The sequence below is a fragment of the Parus major genome, chromosome 4A, assembly GCF_001522545.3.
Source record: "Parus major isolate Abel chromosome 4A, Parus_major1.1, whole genome shotgun sequence".
In the NCBI taxonomy this organism is placed as follows: domain Eukaryota; kingdom Metazoa; phylum Chordata; class Aves; order Passeriformes; family Paridae; genus Parus; species Parus major.
Window position 1 is genome coordinate 11,135,141 of NC_031772.1, and position 20,594 is coordinate 11,155,734.

The 20,594-nt window shown below is 38.3% G+C and overlaps 1 long non-coding RNA gene across 1 annotated transcript in view; it reads right to left on the reverse strand.

Moving 5' to 3' along the window:
* Positions 1-529: 529 nt before the first annotated feature.
* Positions 530-20,594, reverse strand: part of LOC107203975 — a 95,266-nt gene continuing 75,201 nt past the window's right edge. Inside the window, exons 3-4 of the long non-coding RNA XR_001521426.3 lie at positions 3,981-4,041; positions 530-3,309 (exon numbers count right to left, since the gene is read on the reverse strand). This is a non-coding gene — a long non-coding RNA (uncharacterized LOC107203975). The remainder of the gene's footprint in view (positions 3,310-3,980; positions 4,042-20,594) is intronic.

The following is a 20,594-nucleotide window of genomic DNA, read 5'->3' on the forward strand; positions in this document are numbered from 1 at the left end:
GCCCTCTGGGGTTTCCTCGCCTTGTACCTAGGAAATTCTTTTTAAACTTAAAACTTGTTAGCAAGAAAAAGGTACATACATAACTAAAAAGTATTTAATATGTAATATTCATCTGCTAGAGCCAATATCATAATAAAAATTTATAACATTGAGATGCTGTTTCCCATCCAATACAGACAGTGCAGTCTGCAGGCTTTACAACACAAATCACCTCCACGGAGTGACTTGCAAGTTTCAGATTTTTCCAAGTTGAGTTTTTGAGACTTGCACTTCAAAGCCACAAGGGAAAATATATTGTATTATATTACCAATATGCGTAGCAGGCTGGAAAAGCTTCTCCTTAGGGATCTGAAAGCCATTATAATAAATTTGTGCTTCATAATAAAAAAATGTGTATTTTTAGAATACATCAAATCCAGAGGCACTTTTCTCTTTAGAGCTGGTTAGATGAGTGAGGGTTTCAGGTGTCTGAATCCAATGGCTTGAAAGCTCAACCATAAATCACAGAGATAAGACAAAAAGCACCCTGCTGTCCTCCAATTCCTGATGTGTAATCAGCTGCATGGGAAAGTTAAATGGCATCTTAAAAGACAAAGAATAAAGTACTGCTTATGTTCTTAATCTTAAAGGTAGTATGAAAAGGCAGATACCAAATCTACCTGTTGCTTTCACAGAAATATCTTGGGCATATGTGAACAGGCGGGACTTGACTGCAGGTCCTGTGTGACAGAGCTTGTGCATCTGGTCCTGCATTATTTCTGCAACATGCAGCTGCAAGACACGTGCAGACATAGCAAAGGAAACAAGACACCTGCCCTTGTACCAGGCAAAGTTGCACGGTGGATCTTGATGCCTTGTGTTTAAATAATGGATAAAAGTGGTTGCTTTGTTACATGTAGATGCTGAAACTCCATCTCGACATACTGTTCCATGCATTGCTAAAGGAAAGTTGAACTCTGAACGTATCAAGGCTCAACATTTTTTAGTCTTCCAGTGCTGCTGCAGCATCTCCATTGTTCTCGCCCTCACAGTTCTGCTCTCACTTGTCATCTCCCCTCTCTTTTGATCCTGTCCCTTCCTTTGACTTTATCTTTCCTCTTTGTGCTCCTCCTACTCTTTTCACTGCTATCTTAAATTATTTATCCTGCTAGATCTTCCTTCTATCATCAGGGGGGTTCCTTCTTTCTCTAGAAATGCTTGATTCTACTAAGTGCAGACAAGGCTCCCCGTTGTCTCAGGACAAGAGGGGCTGAAGGACGCTGTGTTAGACTGCAGAGGAAAACTGCCATGAGTGGAACTGTGCTCCAGGAGCAGCAGAACAAACAAAAAGTCTGAGAAATGAATAACATATATGTATGCCAAGTTGGGTACTTGTTTGCTCCTGGAGAGGCCTTAAAACTTCTTAATTGCATTGCCTTGCCTGGGGTTTTGTGCTGTCACAGCTCTGGTAACTAGAAAAAAAAAACCAAAAAAAACAACAATAAAAACAGGCAGGCAACTTCATGATGCTCAGCCCGAGAAACACAGAATGCAAGAGGAAATTTGGGAGAGATGATGCTGCTGAGCCTTTCAGGTGATTCTTTTCTGCAGACAAATGTAATAGCCTGTAAAGTGGATGGGAGGTGACAGCTACCAGTACTGACCTCTCCCACAAGGGGATTGTGGGGAGACTGCTGTTCCTCTCCTGGTGAGCTGTGCAATGTCCCAGTTTCAAACAAAAATGCCAATATTTTAATATTTCTTTCTTACATAAGAAATAAAAACTTAATCCGTCTATCTACATTTTCTTCTAGGTTTCCAGACAATATTAAGTTTGGAAATTCTGAAATTATTTATGTTCTTCTATCACCAGCCAGCCACTAATACTTTTCAGTGCCAGAGAGGAGCAGCTGTGGGGGAATTCCTTCATCCTGCTGCAGTCCTAGAGTCCACTGTGCAGGTTAGAAATGAGTCTGTGCTGCTGGAAGTCAGTCCACATAATTTTAAAAGCTGGTGTTAACATTTTTTCCATTGAAGAGGAAAAAGTAATAAGTATTCCTTTCAATATGAATTCCCATGTAGATGCAAATAAATGCATAACTGAAAAAAAACCAAAAATGCTTTAGCTGTATGAAATGGTAAATATTTCAATTGTACTCAAATTTCCTCATTGGAAAAAAGAGGAAACAACAACAACAAAAATAAACAAGAAAAACTGGGAATGTACTTTTCAACTACATATCCCTAATGGAAGAAAATTCTTGCCCACCTCTGAGTTACTTTTCAAATTGAACCACTACTGGGCCAAAGTCCACAACCTTGAAATGAATTCTCACACATGGAAAGGTGAATCAAAACTTTTCCACTCTTTCTCCTCTGAATAAAATATACATTCTTTAAAGTGCATTTTTTCTAGAAGCTGAAAAACAAGAACATCTAAAAAACAAAGTAAAACATTTCATCCATCACTTCCATCATTAGAAAAAGAAAAAGCTGCACAATTTTGATGTTAATGTTGTTCAGTGAGCTACCACACCTTAGCCAACAAATCTCTTAAGTGCAGTAGAGAAACCATAGAGAATGAGTTAAAAGAAAGAAAACTTAGCACATAAGTTTTTTTCACTCTACTTTGGTTATTTCTGTTTAGCAAAAATTCTGTGGTAACAGCTCAGGATTACAGCACATTGCTTCATCACCACCACTAAGGGCTTGTCAGCCTCAAGTGTTTTACTCCAAGGTAACTGATGGCTAAAGGACTCAAGTTATGTAATGGATTTGCAGACAGCATTGCAAGTAGATGCTTTGCTTTGTTCCACCTAATGATGTTTTGTACAGCCTGTCTTAATTAGGACAGATGGAGAGCTTTCTGCATCAGCGCTACTCACTTGAACAGGGTATAACAATGCACAAGACAGGCAGAGATAAGGATTAGTACATTTGCCTTTGTGTAAAAAGAGAACAGAGATTTGACCTCATCTGAAATTTATAGAGTTTTCATTAAGCTTTCTATCCAAGTTGCCCATCTTGACTTGGTCAACCTAAAGATTCCACTTTTTTTTTATTTCTTTTTTTTTTTTTTTTTTTTTTTTTTTTTTTTCAAGAACAGAGCAGTAGCCTGTTTTACTCACCTAAGTAACATACTCCATTTCCAGCCTCTTGGCTGTGACAGTATTTTATCTTATACTAATCAGTGTTAGCAAAATTGTTGGAAGTGAAGAGGGGGAGAGAAGGATGAAGGCAAGGTCATCTTTCTTCCCATCATGGATAAAAAAGCCAAAGACTTTTCCTCTTGTTTTTCCCACTCACTTCCAGAAATCTTAGGTCCTGTGTCTGCAAAACAAAAAAAAAAAATGTGCAGCAAATCAAAGGAGTGCCATATAACACTGGGACTGATTCTCACATAGAAAAAACTCCCTTTCCATCACCTTTGAGGATACGTTTTCTACACTGCAAAAACACTTCTGCTAACCTTTCTGTGAATCAGTGTCAGGACTGTGGTGTTTAATTGATTATGATGCTGGGGGGTCTGAAAGGAAAATGGTTATACTATAAAAAAAGCGCGTCTCCTTCAATGTGTTAAAATCTAATGAGATTTTCCACTTGTTTGTGCAAAACTGGCTCAGGGCATCTTTTGTAGAGTCCTCCCCACGCTGAGGAGCTGGAGAAGAAAAACAATTAAAGCTGCTTAGTTATTGTTTCTTGCTTTGAAGGACAAGCCCCATTATTAGATTTTTCTGATGCTCTGTACGGCTATAGGATGTGGTTTTTTCTCATGTAGAGGTTCTGAAGCTGGTAGGATTCTTACTAGGTAATTGTAAACAGCTACACTACCACTGACAATTCCTTATTCAGTACATGACTATCTTTTGTGCAGCAGTCACATCAGGTTCCTGTGTTCCTCCAATTTTACTAAAGAAATTAATCTTCTTAAAAGCAACCTCCCATCCCCCCACCCCAATAAACCCTTCCTCTCATCCCCTCTCAGATAATGTCTTGTTTACCAAGTAAAACAGGAGCTTCAGCCTGGGTTTTCTTGCCACCACTGGTAACAGGAGAAAAAGCCTAAAATGAGAAAGGAAATGTGATTACAATGGAGACAAAATAAGTAGGGATGGGGGGAAATGAACTGGCAGACTATAGAATAAATTGTGGCAATGCTGACCAGAAGGTAAAATCTATTCCCTCCAGTAATCTTCATTTAAAAATTTCACTCTCCTGATTAAAACTTTGTAAATAGTAATTATTATCACAAAGATATTCATAAACAGATGTTTTTAAAAATGCAAATTAGTCCACAATTCAGAAAATATGCAGTTTGTGTGCCACAGGGAATTTAATCTTTGAAAGCAGAAAAATGCATCAGGCCGTATTTCCAGCAGAACACCGTAATTCAGGACTGGAAGCAGTGCTTTTTTTCCCTCTACTTGTTAAATATGGTAATGAGTGAAAAACCTATTATTTACTCAAGACTACTGCTTTCATATTGCATTTGTCTTCATAAAAATACTATAGAATATATCTAATTCCAAGCTGCTTTATTAGTTTAGCATAAAACTGAGTCATACTTATATAAACAGAAGTAAAAATAATTTCCATTAAGATATGTAAGTATCTACAGATAATTCCAAAGGTACATACTATTTTTCCTGTTTTTCCCTGGAAAGGGAACATTTGTTCAAATCAAATGCATTTCTGGTAAGATCAGCTTTCCTGATTTGTTTGTGAAATACAACATGGATTATTGTTTATGTGAGGGTAATTGGCTGTGGAGTCTCTTCTATTTTATATCATGATACCACTAGAAATTATGAAATACTATGGATTCTAAAATGAGTATGGTCACTTAATTTTAAAACAAAGCAATTACTGTTTTATTACCAGGTATTCTGAATCAATATATTGTCTTGCAACTTGCAGTCACATCCAGAATAAATCTATAATATTACAAGTAATCAGAAGTGAACAGCAACAGAGCAGAACAGATATTCAACAGGAATCCTTGGATACAGTTTGTACAGATTATACAATCAGATTGGCTAGCAGTGAAAATAGAGGCCAGCTATTGGTCTTCCAGTTGCCTCAAAATATCCAACTTGCCCAGGGATATACAGAATTGATGGAGTTTCTGGAAGCAGTTGATTATAATTCTTACCTTATTTTCAACAGCTAGAGTTGGTCCCTTTGACATCAAAGGAACTAACAAACCACAAAGTGTGCACTGGATGTGACCCAAGAGACACACATGCACTTTTATATATGAGGTAAAATTTTATTTGTGGTGGTAAGCCTCATGGCTTTCTTACTGGTCTGGATTTTTCTGCCTGTATCTTTGTTTTCTACAATTCTTTGAATAAACACTATATGGTTCTCATTTCTTCCTGACTGGAAAAACAGTCTGCTTCTCAAAAGGAAAAAATAACAAATTCACAATGGTTTAGTAGTAAGTTAAATATACAACATAAATAATGAGTAAGAAAAAAAAAAAAAAGTGATCACTGCTACAAGTGTTAAAACCAGAAAAGTAGATGAGAGCTGCTTTTTTTGCACTGAAATTTCCACAATGCTATATTTTCTCCTTTAATTGAAGTTTTATACATTAGCATTTATACAGATGATTTTTATAATGCTTAATATTAATAAAGGATTACACAACTCAAGGCCCCAAATTATAATAACTATAAAATTAAACATCCTCAACCTCTCTGAATAGCAAGAAACTGCCATGTCCTCTGTGAAACCTGAAGGAGGGGATACTAGGATGTGTAGGGATGCTTCTCTTTATTCAAAATGACAGCATGCTTAGATTAGGTATTACAAATAAATTCTTTCCCGTGAGGGTGCCAAGGTACTAGTACAGGTTTCCCAGAGAAGCTGTGGCTGCCCCATGCCTGGAAATGTTCAAGGCCAGGTTGGATGCGGCTTGGAGCAGCCTGGGATAGTGGAAGGTGTCCCTGCCCACGGCAGGTGGTAGAACAGGATGAGATTTAAAGCCCCTTCAAACCCAAGTAATTCTGCAATATGATTCTAGGACAAAAAGAAATTTCTTCAGGTTGGACCAGGGGAGGTTTAGATTAGATATCAGGAAAAGTTTCTTCATCAAAAGGGTTGTCGAGTATTGAACAGGTTGCCCAGGCCAGTGGTGCAGTCAGCCTCCCCAGAGAGATTTAGATGTGTAGATGCAGCATTTGGGGACATGTTTTAGTCATGGGTTTGGCAGTGCTGGGTTAACACTTGGACTCTATTATCTTATAAGTCTTTTCCAACAGAAATTCTATAATTTCCCACACACACTCCCAGCCCATGAGTAGCACTGCAAGGGGTGTTTTACAGCTTGTCCTATTCACTAGAGAAGTGTTTACATTTCAGCCCTAAGCAAACAGACTGCTTTATGCTCCTTAAACCTGTACAGGGCCAGCCCAGTAACAAGTTGCATCACACAATTCTCTAGGGATTAACCCTATGTGGTATTTCAGATATTTTCAATTATTAATGTAATATAACTATAGTTATGGGCCTATAATGTAGGCCTATATTTCTTCATACAGAACAATGTTCCACTTCCCACCTTACACTGAAATTTCTCCTTGTCTGTCATAACACTGAGGATTAAACAGATGATCTCAATTTTGTGACAGTGGGAGACAAGGAGAGCAGTCCCAGTGAGCACAGGACTAAATTACCCTGCCAAAGCACAAAATTATAGCTTATAAGATGAATTAGCTAATACTACAGTGAATTTGGTCTGAATTTGGTTCCCCTACTCCTCCTGCAAGTAGACAGTGAGTTCCAGCAAGGCAAAAGTCTGTGTCTTACAAGGAACAGCTTGCCTGAGCTTACCTCCACAATTTCCTGTCAGCTAGAAAAGATCCCCTCTGACGCTGAGGAGGTAATTTATCCAGAATGCAAAGTGCAATCTGAATTTATTCATGATCATCTCAACAATAGTCACACCCATATTCCAAGTGCCCATCTGCCATCTCTCTCCATCCCTGATGAGGATTCACCTTCCTTCCACACTCATGTCACCCGTCCCCAGACGGGAATCCCCTTCTGGGGTGTAAGGAGCCAATTTATTTGTCTCAGCCCTGATTGTCAGAGGGCTGTGGGGGAGGGGTTGCACATGTGCCATGTCCAGGAGGCACCTAGGAGAAGATGAAGGAAAGCCTTGTCTCTGGAGGGACTGCTTGGAATGAGTTCACATCTCGGATAGGACAGGCAGTCAGCAGGGCACACACCAGGGACTGTGCCCCAGAGACACTCTGCAATCAGATGGCAAAAGGTCTCTACCCAATGGACGGCAGTGGGACATTGGGCTGGGGCAATGGTGTCCTGTCAGCAAGCAGGCTTTGGGAGGAGCCGGGAGTATAAAAAGTAATTGCGTCAAAAGCCTCGGGGGCTTTTTGAAACTTTTTTGAGTTTTGTTGGCTTGGGGCTGTGCCTTTGATTTTGAGGCTTTGGTAATTTGAGGGCTCTTTGAGACTTGCTTGTTGAAACTTGCTTTTCAGTCGGGGCTTTCTGAGCCTTACACTTTTGCCCTGGCCCCAGCCTGCCTTTTGGCTCCCCTGCCCTCGCTGGCTCTTGCTCGCCCTTGTGTCGGCCTGCCTCCCTGTGTCCCTGACCAGCACCCTGCCTGTTTCTTCTCTGTGCCCCTGCCTGAGCCACCTGTGTCCAGCCCTGGCCGCCTCCGAGCCTGCCCACCACCGTGATCCTCCCCAGGATCCTGTCCAGGCTCCCGGCCCTCCTGCCCAAGCGACCTCACCTCATGTCCAGCCCCCCAGGCTCTGGCCCTGGCAGGCAGCGCACACAGCCCCGCCTTGGGACATGGACAGCGCTCCCTGACCTCCGCTGGGAGCGCCCTGTTTGGGGTAACTCCTTTTTATTTTGTTTTTTTTTCTTTTTCTTTATTGATAAACTGTTCTCAGATGCAGAGTTTATTTCATTTGACTTTATTTCATTCCTGACCAATTATTTTTAAAAGACTCCTCCCAGTTCTCCATAGTGGAATGCAAAATGGGGTTAACCTGTGGAGAGGGTTTGCCACTAGCGCAAGGAAAGTTGGCTTTCCTTCTTTAAACCAAGCTCCTAGGAGCAGGTGGCAGTCCTTTCTATGTATGTTTATACCTTACATTTAGATCCATCATTGTATGTCATTTACTGATGCAGTGTAAAATCACATAACCAGTACCTTGAAGATGAAAAAGCACATATACAGCAAATTCCTCCAGCACCCAGCTCCTTGAAAATAAACTTCTCATACTGGCTGTTAGTTTCATCCTGAAGTTTGTCACTGCAGCTGTTGGATGACTTGACTTTCCAAACACTGTTTGGATAGCACTTGTTCCATACAGCATCTCAAAACAAAAGATTTTTGCAGACACTCAAGTTGTCAGTAAGTACTAAATAAGTCTGTGGGGGTTTTAAATGTGTGATATCGTGCTCAGGTCCATCTCTCTTTCCAGAATTCCTGATCAAGGGGAATAAAGCAATTCTGTCTCATCCGAATTCTACGAGGACATTGGAAAACTCTGGGCCACTAAGAAAAAATTACATCCTTGTGATGGTAGCCTCATGTTAATGCAGTCACAGATTAACTCACCTCCTGAATATAGCAGGGAGTAAAAAACTGAGCTAAAAAACTGCATTTCTAGGAAGATTCAAATGCTAGTGCATGAATATCAGTAGCGCTTGTGTCCACAGGGATTTTATAGAGTGGTTTTGAAACAATCTGCATCAGAAAATACCATATTCTTCAATGAGCACAGGAAGTCTGCAAAGCTTTTTGTGTAAAAGGCAAGGTCAAAACTCATTAGAGCTTACATCAGGCATTTGATGGGCTTTACAAGTTGCCTTACTGTCTTGAAGTGAAAAATAACTGGTAGGAATTGGTTTGTATTTTTAAATGTCCTGGATTCTCCTTCTCTAGCAAGGAAGCAAAATTGCTCCATGCCAGACACCTATTCCCCTGATAATTCTTCCCCTATTGTTTTAAAATTATGAATTTTGACAAGGGCTGTAAAGATTGCCATTAAACTCTGCTTGAGAGCTGCAACGGAGAACAGGGAAGAAAGTAAAAATAGTGAGGACTTGGGACATACTTTCCTCGACTTTACAGAGCAAAAGAAGGAATTAGTGGCAGGAACATTCAGGCCTTTTCCATCTCAAAATCAGGGTTTACACTGTGACCAGGGGGACCTGCATTTTTGAGTGGCCCTGGTCATTGAACCAAGTTTCACAAGGAAAGATCCCTGTTCATGGCTTTCTTTGGAAGCAAGAACAAAACAGGGACTCCTCCAGACTGCTCTTTTGATTACAGAGAAATCATAGATTTGCTCCCAAATAATGTGACTTGCAAATAGTAAAATATTCTTTTGAAAAGAGTAAAATATTCTGAGATTAAGCCTGTGATCTAAAATTCTCAATGTACACAGGCCCAGATTAAATTTTCCATTTTAATTTCAAGAGCTGTCAGCAAAACTACAATACCAGAAAAATATGCTTGATACAAGAAAGAAGAAAACAAATAAAAAATTATTGGTAAAAGAAAGCCAAAACATTAATAAAACATTTCTAATATCTCTTTACTTTTATCTGATTTAGCACATCACTGAAAATCCTAAAACCCTTGAATTTTAATTCGGAAGTTTGACTGATTTTTTTCTGTATTCAGCAGTGTCAGTACACCAACTGTGTTTGTGTACTTTGTTAAATTCATGAAAAACTTTAAATTTGTTTCAAAGGAACTCTGAATGTGATCTAAATAATTGAACAAGAGAATCTTGTTAAATATTTAGAAAACATATATTGGCATTTTTATATTTTACAGTACCAGCCTATTAAAATTTATGGTAAGGAAGATTCTATTAAGCTTCTGAGACACTAAGTACTAAATAATCCCTGAAGAGAGGAGGGAATGTAAGTATTTCCTTGTTACTGACTGTTCACAGAGTTTTCAAGCAAACAACACTACAATCCAATCTGCATTTAAAACAGTTGACACTATGGTTGGGTGCAATGAAAATAGTATTATCTAAAAAATTACTCATCTACCAAGACCTCTGTTGTCTGCAAATACAAAGACTCTGCACTTATACAATGGTAAGTTATTCCACATAAGTGTTTCCATCTTGGACTCATCCACTGCAGCTTCAGGCAGTGCTTTGCCTGAAGTCCTATGCTGCATGGGTACGAGGGGAGGAAAAAATAAAGGATAGCTGAAAACCCAGTGGCAGGTCTATGCCACAGAAGTAGTGGTAAAGAAAGAGGAAATATCTGAAGACACTCATGGTGTGGAACAGATCTCACATTTACACAACAGAGAGCACTCATGGATTATTTAAATGGCTCTTGGATCACACCATTAATATTTTGAGACTCAGAATGGAAAAGCCAAACAGGACTTCATCAGCAAGTCAAGCTGAGGTCCTCTGAGTTTGACCCCAAAAATATGGGGTAATAATCAGCAGACTCCTTGATTGACAGTGTTTGCACCAAATAATCTTTTATGGTAATGTCCTGAACCTCTGCTCAGCTACTGCTGCATCTAGACAACGTACACATAAGTGAATCTGTACATGCATACACATGGTGATCAAAGTGAGGTTTTCTCCTACATGACTATATGTACTTTTTAATAGCTTGAAACAGGCAACTGAGAATAAAAATTTAGTTGCTTTTACAAATTATTTATAATAAAAGAACATGAGATTAGGAAAACAGGAGCATGTTGTACCACATTAAAGGAAAGCAAATGTTGCATATACCATATTCCTGGTCAGAAGAGAAAAAAAAAGTTACTTCTGGGCTGTGCAGATTAACTGTGTCAGCACAGCACATACTCATCCCGAGTTTTCTGGATTGATTTTAGAGACAGAATCTGTCGGACATCTAATACAAAGCTACTCAAGGCAAGAGCAAGGTGAATGATCACTACCTCTACAACTCTGCCATCAAAAGCAATCAAAGCCTTGGAATTCTGAAATTATTTTTTAAATGGCTTCCTTGACAATTTTCTGTTTGACTAGCAATAGTACTGATACATTTTTTTAGTTACTTTTCTGATTTGTTTACTAAAAAATGCTGCAGCAGAGATGCTGCTTCAGGATGACAAGAATCTCAAGATGCCTGGAAAATGTTTTGCAACACTGACAATTGATACCAAATAAGAGGTTGTGTCAAACAGCATTAAACAGGTTTGGGAGGGTCACTCCTTGACTTTAGGTTTTTGACATTGTCTCAGTGCTCATTTACACTCTGCCGTCATTAGAACGCTATAAAAAGTCTTTGTAAATACAGCTATTTTATTTCATTATTTTGTATTCTGCAGCTATTCCACAAAAGCTGCTGGGACCACAATTCCTGCATCCAGCTAGATTCCAGACGTCACAAGGTTATTTATAATTTTATATAACAGTCAATTCAATGACAAAGTGAAAAGGAATGACTCAGATTCACTGACTTTTACTGACCAGAATATACATTCCACAGTTGTATTTGGTAAATCTTGACTTCTAGTCCCCCTTTGAATTTGCCTGAAGTTTATTAAATTAAATACAAAATTAGGAAACAAAATCTAGTCCCAAATTTTTATTAATTTAAAACACATTAACTGTCATTATCCATAAATCAAACAACACCCTTTATGTTCTCAAATTAGAACTTGTGCAAGCACTTTCAACACAGCAGTGATACTAATTTCACATTGGCATATCTGTGTTCCTTAGTATTCTGTCTGATGTACTCAGAATGCTCTTCCTAGAAACATGCAAGAGAAAAAAAACCCCTAAATATCAAGTATAACATGACATGTGCAAAACAGGAGGACAAGTCTTACTACATGACTAGAAAAACTTGGGTGTTTGTTTTTTTTTTCATTAGTTCAAAGTATCAGTTATCTGAAAAGTCACGGACTACATTCATTCTACCACTAATGCAATCGTTAGCTATCTTTAACTTAAATATTAAAACTTCCAGTATGATTAAAAATGTTTTTATTGGAACTTCAGAAGTAAAATCTTTAAAATCAGGTTGTGTCCTATTTTGCTACAGAGTAAGGAAAAGTCTTCTTTAGCTATATCTCTACTTCTATGTCTTCATGCCTGGAGCCTAGGTTAAGGATGGGCTTGTTCTTTAAGCCATGATGGAGCTCAGGGTTTGGGGCAACCTCATGGTGGCAGATTTTGGGCAGACTGCTCTAAGACAAAGCTGTGTTCATGTGGCAGCACAGTCTGGGCAATAATACCCTGTGCCCCACCCCAGACTGGGGCCCCTTATGGTCACCTGTGCTCATGACTGATAGATACTTATAAGAAAATGTAATTAAATCTGAATACAGCTGTATTAATTACTTCTACGTAAAACATGGAGGCTTTGTACACCCTCTTGCCTCTTCAGCTAAAAATGGCAAGTTAATAATGGCCATAAGAAACAGCATTATTATATGCAACTTTCCTCCAAAGCTCTGAGAAGAGATTTTCTCTTCCATACTCTTTAAATATAGATGAGTGGTTTTTCAAAAATGGTAGAATTATTCAGTTCTTTGTTATTGATAAAATACTCAAAAAGGTCAGAGATGCAGCACTTTATAGATGATATATATTCCCAACAGGAAAATACACTGAAAAAAAGCTACTCTGACCTTTTACCCATCACAGAATGACTTCCCAGGCTGTAACAGCCCCATTTTGTTTGGCTGGTTTTTTTGTTTGTTCTCCCATAAACTTCAAAGATGTATTTTATAAGTCATTCCAGGAAAAAAAAATAAAACAACTCAGCAACATTGCTAGCAAAATTCAGAAAGATATTACAGATAATTGCAGAAAAGAAAGCAAAGCACTGTGCATGGAGAGAACCAATGAAATCAAGACGTCTTTCACAAAATTATTGCTGTATTATTTGTACCCCTGATGTTCTTCCATCCTTTGCTGTGTAGTCAAACCACACCTATTCAAACTATTTCTATATATTTACATTAATACATTTATCACATCATATGCCTGCACCCCAACCATACAGGTGCAGCTATTATTTGCACAGAAATAGAAGAAATGTAATATTAAGACAAAATCTTATCATTTGTAAGCCAAACTCAGAATCTGTAAGACATTTAAAGCATATTTTCTCTGGCTTGAATGTGACAGTGGGTGAAGGCATTGCACACAAGTGCTGACAGTGCTGGTTGATTATACCACACTGTCAGGAGTGCTACATGCTCAGTATATTTTACAATAAAAACTTGGACGTACTGAGGAGCACCTTAAAATGTTAATGATGCCATCTTTTGTACTAGACAAGTAAGCTTAAATCCAACCCTGCATGCTCTAAGACAAGGAAAATATTGTTAGCATTAGTCAAGAAACTTACAAAATTAGTTAAAATAGTTTTCCCTGAGGAAGCAAGCCTAAGGGAAACTATGTTCCAGCATATGAGGACACTCCAAGTATGAAAGCTACAAATGTCATTACAGAATACCACATCTAAAGCCCAGGAGGGGTTACTGCTCTACAAGAACAGAAGCCCAGAGCAGATGATTTCACTCTGACCTTCAGTGGCTACAAGCACAGCTCATAGCATACACTCCTGGGTGCGGGGAGTTGGTGTGGAAGGAAAAGCTCTCAATCTGCTCACTAGTTCATGGTCCATTTCCATTGACAGGACAATCTTCTGTCAAGTGCTTGCTAATTACTACCAGGAGTCAAGGGGCAAGACATGGTTTGCCATGAAAAGATAATCCTAGCACCTTGACTGAGTGTTAGGCAAAGCCCAAAATCTTCACACACCAAGAGAGCAAAGTGTGGGTACAAATCCAGTTTTCAGCACTTTCTGGCATGGAATGACAGCTGAGTTCCAGTTTCTCCCTTTGCTTCCTGCACAACACGGGGTGGGGGTGGATGGTGTTTTTCATACCAGTTTGGGCCCTAAGGGAGACTGTGGCATCACAGCTTATAAACACCAAGTTGAACACAAGGCAGCAATTTCCCCAGAGGCCTTAGAGAATGAGACAGGCTTTGGATGCAGTGATTTTTGCTTACTTCATTACAATGGAAACATCTTTTAATACATATCCTTTGGGTCCTATATCCCTGTAACAGCTCTATCTCTTAAACAGAATTAAGTGCGCAGTCTTACCAAGCAATCACATACAAATTAAGAAGACCTAATAATCATTAGTTTTGACTGACTGGCAAGGGTGATATGGCTGATCTATTCATTATTAGTTACAGCTTATATAGGTCTTCATCAGAAATACTGGTTCCACAGAGTCTGTTGTGATATAAATAAATTTTTTAATTAACTCAGGATCTCATACTAAGTCTTTTACTCACATATACCAATCAAATCACCTGCATGTCTTTGCTGACTGGAAGTGCCCTATGCACTTTAGCAAAGGCTACATACATAAGTGAGAGAGTACAGATCTAGACTTCCTTTCTCATGTTTTATTTACACAGACTTCTGATTATTTGATGTTAAATGTATTGTTAGCACATTTCTTTATAGCTGTTCAATTTATAATTTATTTGTATAAAGGATGTTATAGCATCCTCTTCTGGATGGAGCTCATGGAACAATATCGAAGAGCTTCTGGACTTCTGGGATTGCTGTCAATGAAATCTAGGGTTTATTTGGGTTATCCATGAGTGAATTCCCTCCTTGTGAGTGAGCAGATTCACCTAGAAGACATTTGTGCATTCTTCAAGCTTCACTTTTAATTCTCCACTTGAAGGGCAGCAGTGCAAGGCATCCACAAGAAAAAAACACAGAAACAAATCAACCAACCAAAAATCCCAAAAACAAAACAATAAACAAACAAAAAAAATCCTGCAAATCGCAAAAATAAGGAAGAGACTGAAAAAAAAATTGAATCTTATGGAAATCTCAGCCTCCTGACCCACTGGATTGAGGAATAGAAATAAGCAAACCAGCTGGCTGTGGCAGAAAAGTTCCTTTAATTTGTAATCTAATCTCACCCCAAGCAGCTATAAAATGATTTTTTAGTGAGACTGTGGGGTAATGTATATTGGCATAACCCTAAAAAAAAGCTGAGAATCCATCAAAGGCTCTAAATATCAGTATATCAATACAAGGCATTTGTTAATGAGACCAGAGCTTGCACACAGTTTGAGAAGGAGCTGATGGAGAGTTTCCCAGTCCCAAAACACCTTGCCAATGTGCAAAGCAGAGCCATGTAGTGCTGTAGCCTGGCTTACAGCACTAACACTGGCAGAGCAAGTCTCCCATCCACCCGTGCCATGCCCTGTGCCAAGGCTGGGAGTACAGGAGCTCTGGGCAGGTTTCTGCCAGGCTCTTGCACATCACTGCATTTGACATGCTCAGCTCTCTTGCTGCACTAGCACCTCTTGCCTCTTGAGGTTATCCAAGGCTGGGAATCCCCTTCTTGTTTGCAAAATCTTCTAGCGAGAAAATGGTCAAACAAAGAGGAACAGGTTTGGATCCTAGAAACCCAAAACTATTGTGGAGCAGTTTACTTGGCATACATGTGAAAGCATCCTGCCTTATTTATGGTCTGAGAGGAAGGTACTGAAACACCATTTTTGTACCTCTTCATGGCATGTGTATTGCTTATGATGGAAGAGAACACATTTTCACAGACACCCAAAACCTTGAGAAAATTCAGCCCAGAGCTACACTTTCTGTTTTTGGGTGTAGAATATGGGGAGGTTCATGGCAGCAGCAGGGACAGAGCATCAGGGTCTGCAGGCACACCATTATCTCAGAGGGAGCAGGGGCAAGGAAGTTTGAGATCCCCTCCATGACAATAGAGAATAATGCTGATATTGCTCTGTTTAAGTTACTGTCGGATCTGTTGAGCAATAAATCACTATTTAACATTTCCCTCACCTTCAGAGTCCCTGTAGCAGCCAGTGCCCAGACTCCTCCTTCAGGCATAGGCAGGAAGGTGGAGTGTGTGGAACAGCCAAACCCACATCAATCCATATCGATGTTGATCGTTTCAATAATAGATTATAGCCAAATATAGATACTAGCCATTATATGCCAAATAAGCATGGCAAGTTGTCAAGAAATCTTGGAGTTTGCACAGCTGCAGTTTTACCTGATTCACTTCTCTGCATATCAGATTTTTGGATCAAGACTCATAATGTTTGACAACACTATCTCCATGGCCCTCTGAGCACTTGACTGCACCCAACACTGAAATAATGTAAAGCAAAGCTACCACTTTTTACAAAGAATCAAGGTTAGCAAACTTGCAGAAAGACTTTTGTGAGTTGAAGGCACTTGAGCTGAAAAAATAAAAAGGGAGGCGAATGTTCTCGTGCTACTCTGCAAATTACTGAAGAGGCTCATTTGATAGCATTACCTGCAGAAGATGAGCTAATGCCAACAGCAACCAGTCTGAATGTAAATACTCTTTGTCCTCCCACCATCACTAAGGAGCCAAACATTTGGAATCCTTAGCCAGGGAAGCAGTTATTGTAGGTAAAATCATAAATTATAATTGGAAGCTACAATACAGTCATCTTAGATGAGGAATCAGTACTTTTGAAAACAGGAAGGAGAGGAGATACATCTGTCTCTGTACACTTCAGTGAAGTATGATTCAAAGTGCAATGTTGGTGGTTTAACATAAATGCAACACATTTTTATAATCCTTATCAAACATTCACTGACTAGATCAGCATAAAGCACAGCTTATTAAAATGGATAAGAGGGGATTATATGATTCCCATTGTGAAGGGAAAAAAAGTATTTAAAGTATTACAGAGGTTCTTTAATCTGTTGCTCAGAAGGTACCATGCACATTGCTGATGGAACAATGTGTGTGCATCCAACTTTTAATCACACAGGTCCTGACAAAGATAATAGTGAAATGATTCCTTCCAGCGCACAGGATAAGCTGTTAACAATATAATCCTGATTGCATGTCAAACTTTGATGATTTTGGTTTGGTTACTGAATAAGTATTTAATTACACTTTGCAAGTTATAACAACAAGGATGAGATTTCAGAGTCTAAACCTTCATTCTAAAGTCTTGTATATCTATTTTGGGCATAAATAGTGTTTTCTAACAAAATTTTGTATTATTTCTGAGATTTAGCGAGCAAATCAAACAAAATTTGAGCATCACAAGTAAAGACCATATTTTTCAGCAAAACCATATCCCAAATAAAAACATCTCTGATAAAAGAAATAGAATATTCAACAAGACCTCAACTTTTTTAAAAAAAAATTCAGATCACAGTTGATAATATTGACTTCATTTAGTGAGAGTATTGTAACTTTAAAAATTGTCAAAGTTTAGATTTCTTCAGCTGTGCTATTTTTAAAGTAACGTTTAGAAAAAAGCTAAAAGAAAGGGGAAGGGACATGTCTCTTGTTGAAAAATATTGAGGAACCTGTGTCACCAGATTTCTCAACAAACTTAGCAGCGATGACATCTTGAGACAGTCACATAGGACTTGAGACAGTACCTATGGCTTTAAAGAAGCTCAGAAGTTGAATAGATTCCCATATTAGAGTTTCTTCAGGCTTTGTTTTCAATAAAAGTTTATTTTGTCACAGGTTAACACAGGCTATGAGCAGACAGACACCTGAGATAGATGCAAGATGAGGACATACCAAAAAACCTCAAAGTTTGTTTATTTGTTTCTGCAAAAGAAGTCACAGATTAAACAGAAGTCCTTAACATTTGTAGCCTAGATGACTGTGACATCCTCATCATGTATCAATGACAAGCATATTTCTCAAATCTCATCTACCGAATAACAACAGTAACTGTACTGATGTGGTGAATTAGCATTCTGTATGAATTCACTGACATATGGTTACAATGTTTTGCAATCAAATCAATAGAAGCTTCTTTACAATATATGGTTTAATTCAGAGAAGAAAAGGTTGGAGGACTTTACAACTCTCATAGTTTTTTCAGGTCAGTGATAAGTTCTGATCTAACTTAGAAGCAACCTTCTAAGATTTGTATTCTAATTTGTATTTTCCAAATCATACCTAGGGAAAGTGGTTTTGCTAAAATTGCAAGTGGATTCAGAAAGAAGCTGGGGACACCACAGTAAAGAAAATCTAAGAACATGAGAATGTTCCTGCATAAAGGGAGTTTTACTAGTTGTACATATATATTTGTGCTTTCACATTGGTTCTGAAAATAGGCTGATGCCTTCAACAGTTATACTTGCACTTAAATACCCTTTGATCACTCAGAATTTTTCTTGTAACTGGGAGAAAATTAGAAGAGAGAGCTTTTGATTTACATCATTCAGGCAGGAATTAAAAAATAAGTACTGTAATAATGAATCCTAATAAAATTATACCTTCCTTAAAATGAGGTCATAGCAACATGTTATCATCAGATGGATTCAATTTTGTATTAAACCTAGGAAAACAGAAGAGCTCAGCGCAAGAAATTAATCCTTTCCAAGAGCCATTGGTGTTGATAGAAGTTTATATGCTGTTGGCAGAACCCACTCAGTAGTGTTCTGCTCAAGCCCAAGGGCAGAACAAACATGAGTAAATCATTAGTGAAACCAACTGCTCCACCTGCCACAAGTTTATGCAAACAGATAAGGAAACTGGGTTAGCAGCTGGAAAGTTCCATCAGAAATATTAACACCTGGAGTGCAGTGACTGGCAGGGCCAACTCTTCTGACCAGAGGGATGTGCAGTGGTCCTGATGTACTTCTGACCCTTCAGCATTGTAGGAATGCAGTAACATCCAAAGAAAAATTCAAATGTTACTCATGGTCTTTTTAAACACACTGCAACTTGAACTTTAATTGTTGTTTCTTTTGCATTAAAGGTAATTAAGTACATTTTATCTCTTCCATCAAGAAAAAGGAAAATACACTGTCATGGCTGAAATTACCTCAGGTTGGAGAACCAAGTGTAACAACTACTTTTCATGGTATCTACAGCAGCTCACCACCCACGTCTTTGGAAGCTATGGCTTTTATTTTGCACACTGCTCAGCAGAAGCCACTAGTTTAATTTTTGCCCTGTTTCTTGCCTGAGGAGAGCCAATATGAGTAATGCTGAGCTAGTCAAGCCTGGTGTCACTTACATCAATTCTGCCTTTTTGTTAATCTTTGAACAGTTAATTCTTCAGGTGAAACAGCAAATGGTGTTTTTTACTTACATTGATAAATTAAATTATCATAAGGCTATTTTATTCTTAAATATTGATTTTAGAAAGGGAATGCATTATTTCCTTGATAAACAGGGTAGAACATCAATCATGTAATTTACTCTGACATTGAATGAGATACAATGTCAAAAACTGGAGTTTCTGAAGGTCGCAACTTGTTGATTAAGGCAAACAATACACCACAGTTTATGCACACAGCAGTGGACACCCTACCTCAAATCACTGCTGTTTTCATAGTGAGCCAAATGTGATGGCCAGTGACCAAAGCAGTGTAAGAGGTCTTGAGCTAGATTATGTTAGTGAACCAACATTATTATTTAATGCTAACAAAAGCCATGGTGGTAGTTATAAGCCCTGGCTACTTTAAGTGGAAACACATATCATGGTAAATCTAAAAAAAAAATTTAAATGTTTCAAAACATATTTTAATAATTATTTTGAGCAAATATGAAGATCTGAAATAGAAAGCAACACAAACCTAAGTTGGCAACAACTCATATTCATTTGAAGGACAAGAACACCTTCTTCAACCAGGTCCTTTGTAACCTTACCATAATTTTGGGTTTGTATGTTTTATTCATTTCAAGAGGTGATGTTAGCCACATAATTATTGTTGTAGTTCATTCCCTGTGTTGCTATGGATTAAACAGTAACTTATCTGTAGGAATTATGCAATAGGCTGTAACTAACTGAAATATGAATACTGCCAATTTGTCCCACTGTGTTTCAGATCTGCTACATAATTGTTAATGTTCATAACAGTGCAGTAATTGAATTACAGACGATTAGCCACATGATTATTATGATCGTAAACTGCTATCAAAGGGAAGACTGTGAAATAAGACTCCAAACTCTGAAGATATGAAGTTCATACCAGCTGTATCTATCCCATTCTTACATTGAGACTTATTTAATCAATGTGATAGCCATTACTACTGTAAAATTTCAGCACACACAACCAGCCTTATCTTATGATATAGCTTCATGGTTCCAAGCTTTGATTTTCATGCAACCCACATAAGTCTTCCATGTTGCTAAATTGGCCAAGTTTCCAATCATGAAAAATCTTAATATATTTATTTGAATATTAAATATTCAAATATTTAACTTTGAGAAGCATTGAGCAGATACCTATCTGCTCCAGGTTATCAAACTAGGGTCCTGGTGGAATTCACTTGGCATAAATTCAGCTTTAGACTGGATACCCAGTCTAAAGTAAACATACAGTTTCAACATACACAGGGGGAAAAAAAAGAATTTCAGGGAAGAATTCTTCACAAAAGAATGTGTTAAAAACGTGCAAGTGGATGTTCTTGAGAAGTATTTCTGTGAGGAGCTTTGGTTAAAACCCCATTTTTCTGGTCAGTCACGGTAGGCAACAGTCTCAGCATAATTTGGTCCCATAGCATTGGTGAACAAAGGTCATCTTCTATAGTTTCTTACATGTACTGCAATTGAAATACAAAATCACTGATCCAA